At 32.5% G+C, this 13239-nt stretch overlaps 1 long non-coding RNA gene across 1 annotated transcript; it reads right to left on the bottom strand.

The window, feature by feature from the left end:
* Window positions 1–5265: 5265 nt before the first annotated feature.
* Window positions 5266–13102, bottom strand: LOC143045549 (uncharacterized). The gene is made up of 2 exons (XR_012968975.1): window positions 13024–13102; window positions 5266–7273 (listed from the first exon to the last, which is right to left on the bottom strand). It is a non-coding gene; the product is annotated as an uncharacterized LOC143045549 (long non-coding RNA).
* Window positions 13103–13239: the final 137 nt, after the last annotated feature.

Raw genomic sequence — 13239 nt, 5'->3', positions numbered from 1 at the left:
AAAGCAAAAGAGAAGCTTATATTTAATGAAAACAATTGATATAAAAAAATATCCTCTCCATATTTTTTGGGTTTTTGTTCATCAGTTTTTGTGTTATTTTATAAAAGAATGATTTAAGCTATCATGCCTGCAATGTATACAATCTATGAAATGGAGAAAAATTGAACCCATATTTCATGAGAATAAGCAGTGTGACCTTTAAGAATCAAATTGAATTTTTCTCCCTTGAGGAAGATTTAAGAAAATCCATAGTATATAAATGTTTATCCACCTCAAATGAAAGTGAATTATTGATGTACAAAGATGTATAAAAAATATGGTTAAAGGTCAATCATACAGCAAAGTGACAACTAAAATAACCAAAAATATCTTGTCGAGAGGACAAAATATAGTATGCAGCAGTAGGCAAGTGTCTATACAATATGCCCTGCTTTAAATCGTCCCAATTCTATATAATTGAAACTAGCTTTCTTACTACTCAGCCAAATAGTGACTGATCAATTCATTCTGTTATTGAATATACAAAAATGTATGTAGATATCATTGTGGGTTTGTATGTGTTCACTGTGTGGGTCACAATAAGGTATGTAAGGAGGCAAAAGAAATTCAATAATATTAAAAACTGTAAACCTAAAGCAGAAATAATTGACCTCATTACAAAAGATCTTGTGACAGAACCACAAAATATTTTTAACTGCATTTAAGAGATAATGTAGTCGGACTTACTCTCAAGTACACGTTGTAAAAGAACCCTAAATGAGCCTCAAGGTAATAGCAATGTGAGTAACCTGGAATACTTATCATCTACATTGTAATCTACATTTCTGATTATTGTTTGCTGACAGTCATTGTTACTTGGCTATTTACATTTATTATTTGTGATTTTTAATGAAATAAAATTTAAAATCTCATGTGTTGTTTATCAATCTTTATAGACAAATTTAATTCTGAGTTTTTAATTACATCTTTAATGTAAAGATATTTAAAATAGGTGAAGCCTTAATCTGTAAATATGTGATCCGAGATGTGATCTGAAATCTTTTGATGTCCTAAAACAATGAATCAGGGTGAAATATATAAAAAAAATCATTTCTAGATTATAATTTTAGCATGATTTGTTTTTCATTTTCAGCTCATCTGGCCCAAAGGGTCAAGTGAGCTTTTCTCATCACTTGGAGGCCGTCATTGTCCGCTGTCCGTCGTCGTTAACTTTTACAAAAATCTTCTCCTCTGAAACTACTGGGCCAAATTAAACCAAACTTGGCCACAATCATCATTGGGGTATCTAGTTTTAAAAATGTGTCCGGTGACCCGGCCAACCAACCAAGATGGCTGCCATGGCTAAAAATAGAACATAGGGGTGAAATCTAGATTTTGGCTTATATCTCGGAAGCAAAAGCATTTAGAGCAAATTTGACATGGGAGTAAGATTGTTTATCAGGTCAAGATCTATCTGCCCTGAAATTTTCAGATGAATTGGAGAACCAGTTGTTGGGTTGCTGCCCCTAAATTGGTAAATTTAAGGAAATTTTGCCGTTTTTGTTTATTATCTTGAATATTATTATAGATAGAGATAAACTTTAAACAGCTATAATAATCAGCAAAGTTAGATCTACAAATAAGTCAGCATGACCAAAATGGTCAGTTGACCCCTTAAGGAGTAATTACCTTTATAGTCAATTATTAATAATTTTTTGTAAATTTTTGATATCTTCTAAAAAATTCTTCTCCTGAAACTGCTACGACCATCTTATCCAAACTTTTCCACAATCATCATTAGGGTATGTAGTTTAAAAAATGTGTCCCATGACCCTGCCCGCCAACCAAGATGGCCGACATGGCTAAAGATAGTACATAGGGTAAAATGCAGTGTTTGGCTCATATCTCTGAAACCAAAGCATTTAAAGCTGCTGTGGATAAAATTGTTCATTAGGTTAAGATCTATCTGCCCTGACATTTCAGACCAATTGGGCAACTTGTTGTTGGGTTGCTGCCCCAAAAATGGTAATTTTAAGAAAATTTTGAAGCGTTTGGTTATTATCTTGAATATTATTATAGATAGAGATAAACTGTAATTAGCAATAATGTACATCACAGTAAGAGCTACAAATAAGTCAGTGTGACCAAAGTAGTCAATTGACCCCATAAGGAGTTATTGCCCTTTATATTAATTTTTTTTTACAATTTTCATAAATTTTGTAATTTTTGTAAATTTTTACATAATATTTTCCTCTGTCACATTCTGGGCCACTTTCTTTATAGATAGAGATAATTGTAAGCAGCAAGATTGTTCAGTAAAGTAAGATCTACAAACACATCACCAACACCAAAACACCATTTTGTCATGAATCCATCTGTGTCCTTTGTTTAATATGCACATAAACCAAGTTGAGCCACATCGGCTCTTTAGAGCCTCTAGTTCATTTTAAAGATCAATTAAGAAGTATTCTCCAGGGACTGAAATTTCTTTGTTACATAAAGTTGTGCTTTATTTGTAGGTTATACTTTTTTACCAGCTATCTTTACCAATAAACAATATGGTAGATTGAATTCACATTTCACATAACACATACAACACATGTAATCATTATTTTCATGGGGCATTCGTCAATAATAAGTATGGATTGATTACTTGGTGTATATGTTGTCTGGAATGGTATATTTGACCTGGACCCCAGTTGAATGGTTCAATTTTGGTAATTGTTTTTCTCTGATACTATTAGCAATGCAGTAACTATATTTGGTATAGGGTATCATTGTAAGGTGTACATTTCCGTCTGTCAGATTTCATTTGACCTTGATCTCATTTCGAGTAAATTTAATTATGCAAAGTTTATATGATACTTAATGTGGTAAAACCTTCATAAAAGATATAAATTTAATCATGATATGTACAGCAATCAAAGCATTTCATCGCATGCTTTCTTTTTCATTCTCTAATTGTAGTATCAGCTATAACTGAATATTTTAGCTTACTTGGCCCAACAAAAACATATCACTCAGCTTTCATCATCGTCTGACTATTGTCGTAATATTTTTTTGTATTTTCAATGAAACTACAGGGTCAAATGTCACAAACTTAATCTTAATGTTGTTTAGACTATTTCGTTTGGATAAAGTTGTATCCAGGAATTCGTTCCAACAACAAACATGACTACTGTTGCTTAAAACAACAAGTGTTTTGACTTGTTTATAAAAAAAAAGTAGATAGAGCAAATCTGAAAAGTTTATAATTATCATAAGGCAAAGTCTATCTTATCTAGAATTTTCTATTATTGAGTTATTACCCCTTGAATGCAAATTTCAAAGTTTTGGGATTATATCTCAAAAAATAAAGTTACTACAGCAAATCGCGCTTTAATAATATTAAGTAGTGGTAGGTCTCTTTCCAAATTTAAAAAAAGTCGTATGACCCATTTTGTTGTTATTTCCCCTGAAAAGTTGAAAGAGAAAATATTTTGACAGGAAAAATGTTCAACAAAATATCTACAAATATGTGAACAAAGACACATTGTCAATTGAAAGATTCATTTAACTCAAATTTTGCAGAAACTATAATAGAAAACTAGGTTTCTCGTTGAATTAAATCATTGTTCGTTTAAAACAAAAACAAATCACATGCAATGTAACTAGTTTGTACTAGGTTTTTTCTCTATTTTTCATACGTTGTTTCTGTAAAACCATCACTTTTAGTAACTGAAAATAGTTTTGGCTGTTCACAAATCTTCTTATTGACTTTAAGTCAAATTAATTCCATGAATTTTTTCATGACTTTTGCTGCTTGTCTTGTTTCCTTTTGAATGTGTTGTCTTTCTTTTGACCAATGTGTTGTCTTTCTTTTGGCCAATGTGTTGTCTTTCTTTTGACCAATGTGTTGTCTTTCTTTTGACCAATGTGTTGTCTTCCTTTTGGCCAATGTGTTGTCTTTATTTTGACCAATGTGTTGTCTTTCTTTTGATCAATGTGTTGTCTTTCTTTTGACCAAAGTGTTGTCTTCCTTTAGGCCAATGTGTTGTCTTTCTTTTGACCAATGTGTTGTCTTTCTTTTGGCCAATGTGTTGTCTTTCTTTTGACCAATGTGTTGTCTTTCTTTTGGCCAATGTGTTGTCTTTCTTTTGGCCAATGTGTTGTCTTTCTTTTGACCAATGTGTTGTCTTTCTTTTGACAAAGTGTTGTCTTCCTTTTGGCTAATGTGTTGTCTTTCTTTTGACCAATGTGTTGTCTTTCTTTTGACCAATGTGTTGTCTTTCTTTTTACTAATGTGTTGTCTTTCTTTTGGCCAATGTGTTGTCTTTCTTTTGACCAATGTGTTGTCTTTTTTTTTGGCCAATGTATTGTCTTTCTTTTGACCAATGTGTTGTCTTTCTTTTGGCCAATGTGTTGACTTTCTTTTGACCAATGTGTTGTCTCTCTTTTGACCAATGTGTTGTCTTTCTTTTGACCATTGTGTTGTATTTCTTTTGACCAATGTGTTGTCTTTCTTTTGACCAATGAGTTGTCATTCTTTTGACCAATATTACTAATGTGTTTTCTGTCGTTCTTTTTACCAATGTGTTGTCTTTCTTTTGACCAATGTGTTGTCTTTCTTTTGACCAATGTTACCAATGTGTTTTCTGTCTTTCTTTTTACCAATGCGTTGTGTGTCTTTTGATATGTTGTCTTTCTGACTTTTTTCTTTTAACCAATGTATTGTCTGATTCTTTTAACAAGGTGTTGTGTATTCTGTCTTTGTTTTTACCACTGTGTGTCTGTTTTTCTTTTAACCAATGTCCCGGTTATCTGTCCTTTTTTTTAACAATGTGTTGTCTGTCTTTCTTTTTGATCAAATTGTTGTCTTTCTTTTGACCTATGTTTTGTTTGTCTTTCATTGGCCCAATGAGTTTGCTGTGTTTCTTTTGACCGATGTGTTGTCAGTCTTTCTTTTAACTGATGTTTTATCTGTATCAATGTAAAGCCATCATACTTTTGATTTAAGGATCTTGCCTGACCAACACCAATTTTAGTAGTTATATTCTGAACAGCTTCTTCCGCATAAAAAAGGACATGAGATATAAGTGCCAATGTAACAATAGATTTCCAAATGAAGTGGATGTAAGCGATTACAGAAAACCACACGACCTTCAACAACGAGTAAAACCCATGCCGTATATAGAAGGCACTGACATGAAAAATGTGACTCCATTCAAAAGAGAAAATCAACGAACTAATTTATAACAAAGCAATTTACGAAAACAATAATGACGGACACAAACTAACAACAACCTCTGGACTTCTAATATTTTAATATGATTACTATACGTATAAATTATTCCTATAAAAATAAAAAGGTTTATAGTAGAAACCTAAATTGTCATGTTCCTACACAGCTAAGTATGTAAATTGAAGTACAGAAAGTTAATCTTCATCACCAGAGACGCCTTGGACAGTGATTTCAATATCAGGACTCTGTGTATTCAACCGTGACAGACATTTTCTGTAGAAATTGGCTCTAGTTCCATGCTTTGTGTCTCCACCAACAAAATCTTTCATTATACCATTTCCAACGGCACCGTCTACAGACATGTGATCAACATAAGAGTATCCGTTTTCGACCCAAGTCGACAAAAATGTGAGGAGGGCATTTTGTTTACGATCTTTTGTTGTTTTATACTTGTGGATTTTAACGATTGTTTCTTTTGGCGATGCTACCACTTTTAGTACCAGTGACGATTCGTCATGGTATCTAATCGTCATCTTTAATTTGCTTGGTACTAAATCAATAGATTTTATGGATACAAATGGACGCTGTACGTTTGGACTAGTTGGGCCAATTACAAGTGAAGAACCAAACGGTGTCCAATCCATGCCGTGTGGGGTTACTGGCTGTACACGACTATGACCATCATCATGAAGGACGAAAATTTGGGAATAACCATCATCATAAGGTTTTTTCATGTACAATCGGAGATTAGCTACGTCATCGAAAACTTTACCGGTAACTCCTCCTTCTACCATATTGACTTTCATTGCCGTTTGCTTTAACCACCATGGATCTCTGTGTAAACCTTCGAACAAAAATATTCCGTCATTATAGAGCATGAATGGACGAACTTGCATGTCTCGTTTTTCTAATCTTATTTCCTTAACATATACTCCGTTGAAAGTATTATCAACAGTAGTAATTTCTATGATTATTTTATTACCATTATTATCGCCCCAGAAGTTGTCTTCAATTTCCCAAACGTTTGAAGGAAATTCTTGGTCAAACGTGAATTCAGGGCCGTGTTCTAATCGTCCTGTTTTCCCCATGTATGAAACTTTGGCAAATGCTGCCTCTGTAGTGTCCAATTTCCCAAGCATAACAAACAACTTTCCGGCAGTTTGTCTTTCCCCCTGTCCGCGGGTTATGGAAAATCCAGACATGTCAAATGTTACTGCAACTGTTGCACTTGTTTCAGATTTATCAACAGCCAGGGACGCACGATGTGTTTTATGTACTACTGGCGTACCGGAATTAAGTTGCACGTCATTAAATTTCCATGCAGGACTTGCAAGTTTACAGTCCCTAAAATCGGCCTCTCTGCTATTTGAACACGTTGCATATTTTGGTCTTGTTGCCTTTATTTGGAAATTGGATGCTGTGTCATGGTAGAAAGCTACTTTTACATTCTCTTCCTCTGCACATACACTTGCTTTATTAAATTTCTTTATTTTAAACCCGTCAATATCGGCAGCAGCACCGGGAGTTTCAAACTTGATATCATCAAAACAGTATACATCACATGCCAGATTTTTATTTGTAATGATAGCATCTCCAATTTCGAACTTGATATTGTCCAACTCAACACCAAAGTCATCTGCTTGCGTGACTCGGATTGTTAGCATATGACGACCATAGTCTAAACGAAAAGATTCGCCAATTGCTCCGCTAGGGTAGAAATTATTCCATTTCGAAAGACTTAAATACTGTAGTTGGTTTGTTCTAAACGAACCAACAAGTCTTTCATCCATGTAAACGCTTATTTCGTCACCTTTATTATCGACATCGTTGGAAAAAAAAATATTAGATATATTCATTTCAAGAGGAGAATGAACGCACATTTCATACCGGATTATATTATCGTATAAAAGATGGACGACTTTACCATCTGAAGCATTTTGTCTTGTCACGATAGATCGACCAACACCTTGGAAGTCTTCCAATTCTAGTTCAAGCAATCTGGCATGACATGAAGATATGAAAAGTAACAAAACCAATAGATCTCGCATGTTGAAGCGAATAATTCTTTTTTTCCTGAAAAAAAAGAAAAAAACATATATATTTACTTTAGTAGCAAAAGTATGAACATCTTGTGCACTGATTGATAACTGATAACTGATTTTTTCAATATCCAGGCTGTTGGTATTTTCATTTAAGTTGTTTCACAATTTGTCATGCAAGGACATTTTATAGCTGACTACTAGTACTATATAGAATGAGTTTTGCTCATTGATGAAGACCGTATACGTACGAGGACCTATATTTAAGTAAATCGATGCTGGTTTGATTCTGTTGGATAGTTGTTTCATTGGCAATCACATCACATCTCCTTATTCCTTATAACGCAATCTATCTCCCTGTCATTAATAGAAATCTTCGAGTGAACGAAGGCAATATAATTTAATGACGGATTACACAATCGTCTTACTAAACTCCACAATAAGTGTCTTAAATTTTCAAACTTTTGATATATATATATATATATATATATATATATATATTTGTTTCATTGGTATTCTATAGGAAAAACTGCCAACCTATTTTCACCTTAAATAGTAGTACAGTTTTATATGTAACGGTTACATTGATTGCAGAAATAAGATCGGTTAATCAACTTCAGTCATTTTTAAAATATGAGTAAGGTATGGACATAATAAAATACATATACAAACAAGATGTTGTACATTAACTACGGATACGATAACTTGCGATGATTAAAATACAATCGGGTTTTGAATATCAATATATGAGCTGCGTCGGATAGAAATCGACCTTATGCAAACGAAAATCAATACCTCTGTTAACCTATTTTGGGTTAAAATAATTTCTTCGGAAAGTCTGTTATTGTTCCAAAAGTAGGTTTTCATAAGAAGATAACCCTTTTAAACGGACCAAAATGCAGCTTTTATATCTTAGTTATTCCAAAATCAATCAAAGTCTTATACATGTATCTGTGTACCTGCACTTGCATAAGGTCGATTTCTATCCGACGCAGCTCATATGTATGTGTGTGTGTGTGTGTTTGTGTTGGAATTTTTTACAATTTTGCAAAATAAAAACTGTTGATATATATGAGTCAACTGCCATTAAATGATCATAAATAATAAATAAATCACTTAATGTAGTAATTGCAATGTCCCGCCCGAAAATTGACAGAACAGTTTAGTTATTGAATAACAATGAATCGATCAAGGATACAAATAACTCAATATCTTTGGTATGCATGCCAATAAGACAGAGTTTCCCTCGCACTTTTAAGAATTCAAAATCAAAGTAAACTGATGGCTCTGTCGTTCAAATTTTTTATAACACTATCTTCCTTTAGATAAACTTTAACAGTCATAGCAGTATTATGACATTTCCAATCTGAATTTCAGAAAGATGTAATGTTGTATCGTTCTGCAATTTTGTTTTTCCCCCAAATATCTGACCAACTAAAACCAGCATATGTATATATTATCCTTGATGTTAAAAACTTTGAGGCTTATCTTTTCCGAGTTTTGGTGGTCAAGTATAATTGTAGAAGAAATAATTCGTTAACCGAAGACCTGTATATAACATTCTCTTTCGTCATGGCGATTTAAAACTTTTCAAATAAGTTTCAAACAAACGCATGTACCGTGTCAGGAGTATGACAGTTGTTGTCCATTCGTTTGATGTGTTTGAGCTTTTGATTTTGCCATTTCTATTAGGGACTTTCCGTTTTGACTTTTCCTCGGAGTTAAGTATTTTTGTGATTTAACTTTTTGCAGTACGATAAAATACAAACGATGCCGATTTAAGACTACTTGCAGTTCAAAAACATTTATAGAAAACACAAAATATGTTCATGTTAGTTAAAATTAATGTGTAATAAATAGAACTTATATGAAATTAGGAGATTTAATATGATTGCGATGAGATTGTTCAAAAGAGCCCAAAATGACGAGAAACAGTTCAAACGAAAACAAAAAAAAAACCGTCTGAATTTGAAGCTACTGTCATACAATGAGAGGTTTAGCTGGCTATAAAACCAGGTTCAATCCACCATTTTCTACATACCCAAATCCGTTACCAGTCAAGAATATGACAGTTGTTATCCATTCGTTTAATGTGTTTGAGCTTTTGATTTTGCCATTTGATTAGGGACTTTCCGCTTGGAATTTTCCTCGGAGTTCAGTATTTTTGTGATTTTACTTTTTTCTTCTTATACATAAAAAAGAACCAATTACATAAAAATAAACATGCAACCAACAATAAGCCCTGAATTATCGAATGTTGACTTGAGATAGACACATATAGTATTTGCTGGGTTCGCGCTCATCCTGGGACTATGGTGTAACAGCAGACTTCAGAATAAAAGGAACACATCAGTTCAAAATGACTCCAACTGATTGCCACAAAGCATAGAAAACATCCAAGGATAAGATAAATACGAAACAAATCCGATCTAAGATGACTTGCAGTTAAAAAACATGACAAAATGAATTTTCGTATATTGATTCGTACACAAATCTAGAACAACGATGCTGACTACATGGGAAATAATAAAATATCAAATTTACCGGTTCAAGGAAAATTCAAAAGGGAAGTCCTTTATCAAATGACAAAATCTAAAGCTCAATCACATAAAACGAAGGAAAAACAAGTGTCATATTCCTGTCTTGCTACATTTCCTTATTTAGAAACTTTTGGATTAAACCTTGATTATAGCTAGCTAAACCTCTCACTTGTATGTCAGTCTCATTGAATTGCATTATGTTGACAAAAACGTGTGAACAAAACAAACAGACATACTAGGTAGACATGTCAAGAATAGGGATAATGCAGCCAAAATTGTGTTATAATCTGAATCACTTTAAAACAAATAACTATTTCAACAAAGAAAAACAAAATGACATTTAGACACTATATAGTCAAACTGAAAGTACATATACTAGAATGAAAGAACAGAGTACAAAAAGTCCATAGTATAATGAATAATGACGAGATGAATAAATACCGAGCCAAAAAGTATAAAACAAAAAATAGGCTAAACAGTTAATTAAAAAATATACAAAGACAAATTAAAAGAACACTATATTTCCTAATTATTGAGATGATTTAGACTGTCAGGACATAGAATCGACACTTCAAGACCATGTTGTATGATTTCAGAAGTTGATACAAAATATTTATCAACTTGGGTTTGGTATCATCCGATGATTTTTTTTAGAAAAAGGACGAGACGTTCTTTGTCATAACCCTGGTTCATAAACTTTGCTCAGACACTGCCGGGTGTCGTTTTAAAGGTTCTGAGTAGCAGCTGCAAGCTTTTGAATACCGAACGTGTTGTGAAGTGTATATCCCAGATGCAGGTGAAGTTTGTATAATGCTTCTCAGATTGGTAAATTTATAATTTCAAAATTAGGATGGTCTCTTTTGTCATATATTTTGGTACCGAGATGACCGCTTATAGTAAAATCGAAGTACATGTCTAAAAATGATGCAGGGAAGCCGTGTCTGTTGTTCTTTTTAATTCTAGTGGTGTTAGAAAATATACTAAAGGAAACCAATCATAAAAGTTTAGAAAGAAGAAGAGGTCGGCAAGTAGTCCCTTCTTTAGGAATGCTGACAATTTATTGAAACAGTCTACAGAGGGAAGTTGGTTTTCCTATTTATTTTTTTCTACATTTTCTCATTTTGAGCCTTTAATAGCTTACCGTACGGTATATGTTTTGCTAATGGTTAAAGCTACGTCATTTGATCTTTTGTGAATAATTTTTCTCATCTTTTTATCTTTATATATATATATCTTTATATAACTTGTCAATTAAAGACTTATTTAAGTTTAAAATAATTAATTATTCATAGTCTAGATCACTTGGAAAAGCTACAGCTAACAATTCGTTTGAAATGATTATGGAGGAATACTCTAAAATACAAAAATTCCAGAGAATACCAGAGAGATATGTACAGCATTAATCAATTGTCTCTAATGATTGCTTAAATAATTACATATTTATAAAAGATATTTCCTGATTACAAAAACCTTGAGTCTTACCTGACCAGTTGTTTCAAATAATATATCCGTATATATTGCTGTGATCGTGCATCATACTTATATAATAATAAAAATGCAAATATACCTTCAATACATCATTTATTTTTCCCATCGGATGTCAAAAATAGTGGATTTTATTGGAAACATATTTAGATGATATTATTGTATTATGATTCAATGCATAATAAGCAAGGTCAGTGACAATTTTACTACCTTATTTTGGTGGGTGTTAGTAAAGATAGATATTTTTATAATGTCAATAACATTTCTTATTTTTTATCATCGTATTTGTAATGGACTATATTTATGTTTTTTTTTTGGTGTTACAAGGAAGGCACATAATTTTATTTACAACTTCATTACTTAATTCAATTGACATTAATAGGGAACCTATCAGATTATAGAAATAACTTCAAAGGAATTGTTCAGTGTTAAAAGACTATAAGTTGATAATGGATCTATACATGACAAACATACCCTATACAAATAAGGTGATGAGGAATAATTGTCGGTGGAAAAACTGTCAAAACAACGTGGTTGTATGCAAGTTTGTTTTGTAAAATGCCCAGTACCAAGTTATGAATGTTACATTATAGTTCTTTTCTGTGTGTGTTACATTTCGGTGTTGTGTCGTAGTTCTCTTATATTTGATACGTTTCCCTCAGTTTTAGTTTGTAACCCGGATTTGTTTTTTTCTCTATCGATTTATGAATTTTGAACAGGTCAGCGGTATACTACTGTTGCCTTTATTTATCGTGCAATCTTCAGCAATGAGCGGACACCCATTCTTTATATAAGCTATAAAAGACCACAACAATTCAAAATGTGAAACTATTCTAAAGATTATATATTGAAGCCACAGGCACAACATCGTCTACCGCATTTCTAGACATATACCTCAAATCTGACTCCGCTGGTTATCTCAGGACCAGAGTATATGATGAACCAAACTATTTCAATTTTTGAATTATGAATTTTCATCACCTTGACAGCAACATACCAACTTCACTCTCGTGTGGTGTATCAATACATTTCTCAACTCGTACGACATTAAAGAGCTTCATGAGCAAAAAAATAATGAGTGCTTTTTTTCATTTCCTAGTAAATACTAATCCATAATACTCAATACTAAAAATGCACTTCTTTACTATAAAGGAAAGCAATGTCATAAAAACTAACTTAACACTATAAGCCCGACAGTAAGTTTAGCCTTAAATCATGAATCTTGTATGTTACCATAGAAACACCACTGTTCTCAAATTTGCACAGTTTGTTTATACAGAATACATATTTCTCCAAGGTGATTTTATCTAAGTGAATCTGTATTAGAGCATTGAAAGTTACTGAACTCTAAGGCTAATTCAAAAAGGGGAAGTCCATATAAAACTAATAAAACCAAACGCTACCAATCAACAGAACATGTGAAAAACAACTTCCATTTTCCGAAGACATTTTTGGTTTAACCTGGTTTTATAGCTAGACAAACTTCAAACTTGTAGGCCAGTACTTTGCATAGTTCCGTTATATAGGAAAAAAATCTTTCATTTCAGGTACTTGTGATTCAAGCATTTTCATATACATGTATATCTCATTTTAATTTCTGGCTCTAACTTTTGAAAAAAGTGACTTATTCCAGCGCTTCATTCCTAAAAATCAAAATAATTCAGACCATAACCATAATAACCGTTTGGTAATCTTGTACATGTATTACTTTCTGTTTATTTAACTCTACCTGTAGTTTTAATATTAATTTCCATCTTACCTTGTCTTAAGTTTCCTCTAATTTTGAATGGTATTCTACGGTTTTAATTTTGAATTCTTTTATTGTTATCACCATAAATGAAAGATATGATTACTTACCAAGTTTATATATGAACAAAGTTATGTCATTAACCTCTATGTACTACCTGACAGATATATCGAACAGTGTTTAGCCATATGAATTTATAATGTGGTAACAAAAATACTTGTTTTCGAA

This window comes from Mytilus galloprovincialis, chromosome 9, assembly GCF_965363235.1.
Source record: "Mytilus galloprovincialis chromosome 9, xbMytGall1.hap1.1, whole genome shotgun sequence".
NCBI classification, from domain to species: domain Eukaryota; kingdom Metazoa; phylum Mollusca; class Bivalvia; order Mytilida; family Mytilidae; genus Mytilus; species Mytilus galloprovincialis.
This window is presented reverse-complemented; position numbering and strand designations above follow the sequence as displayed.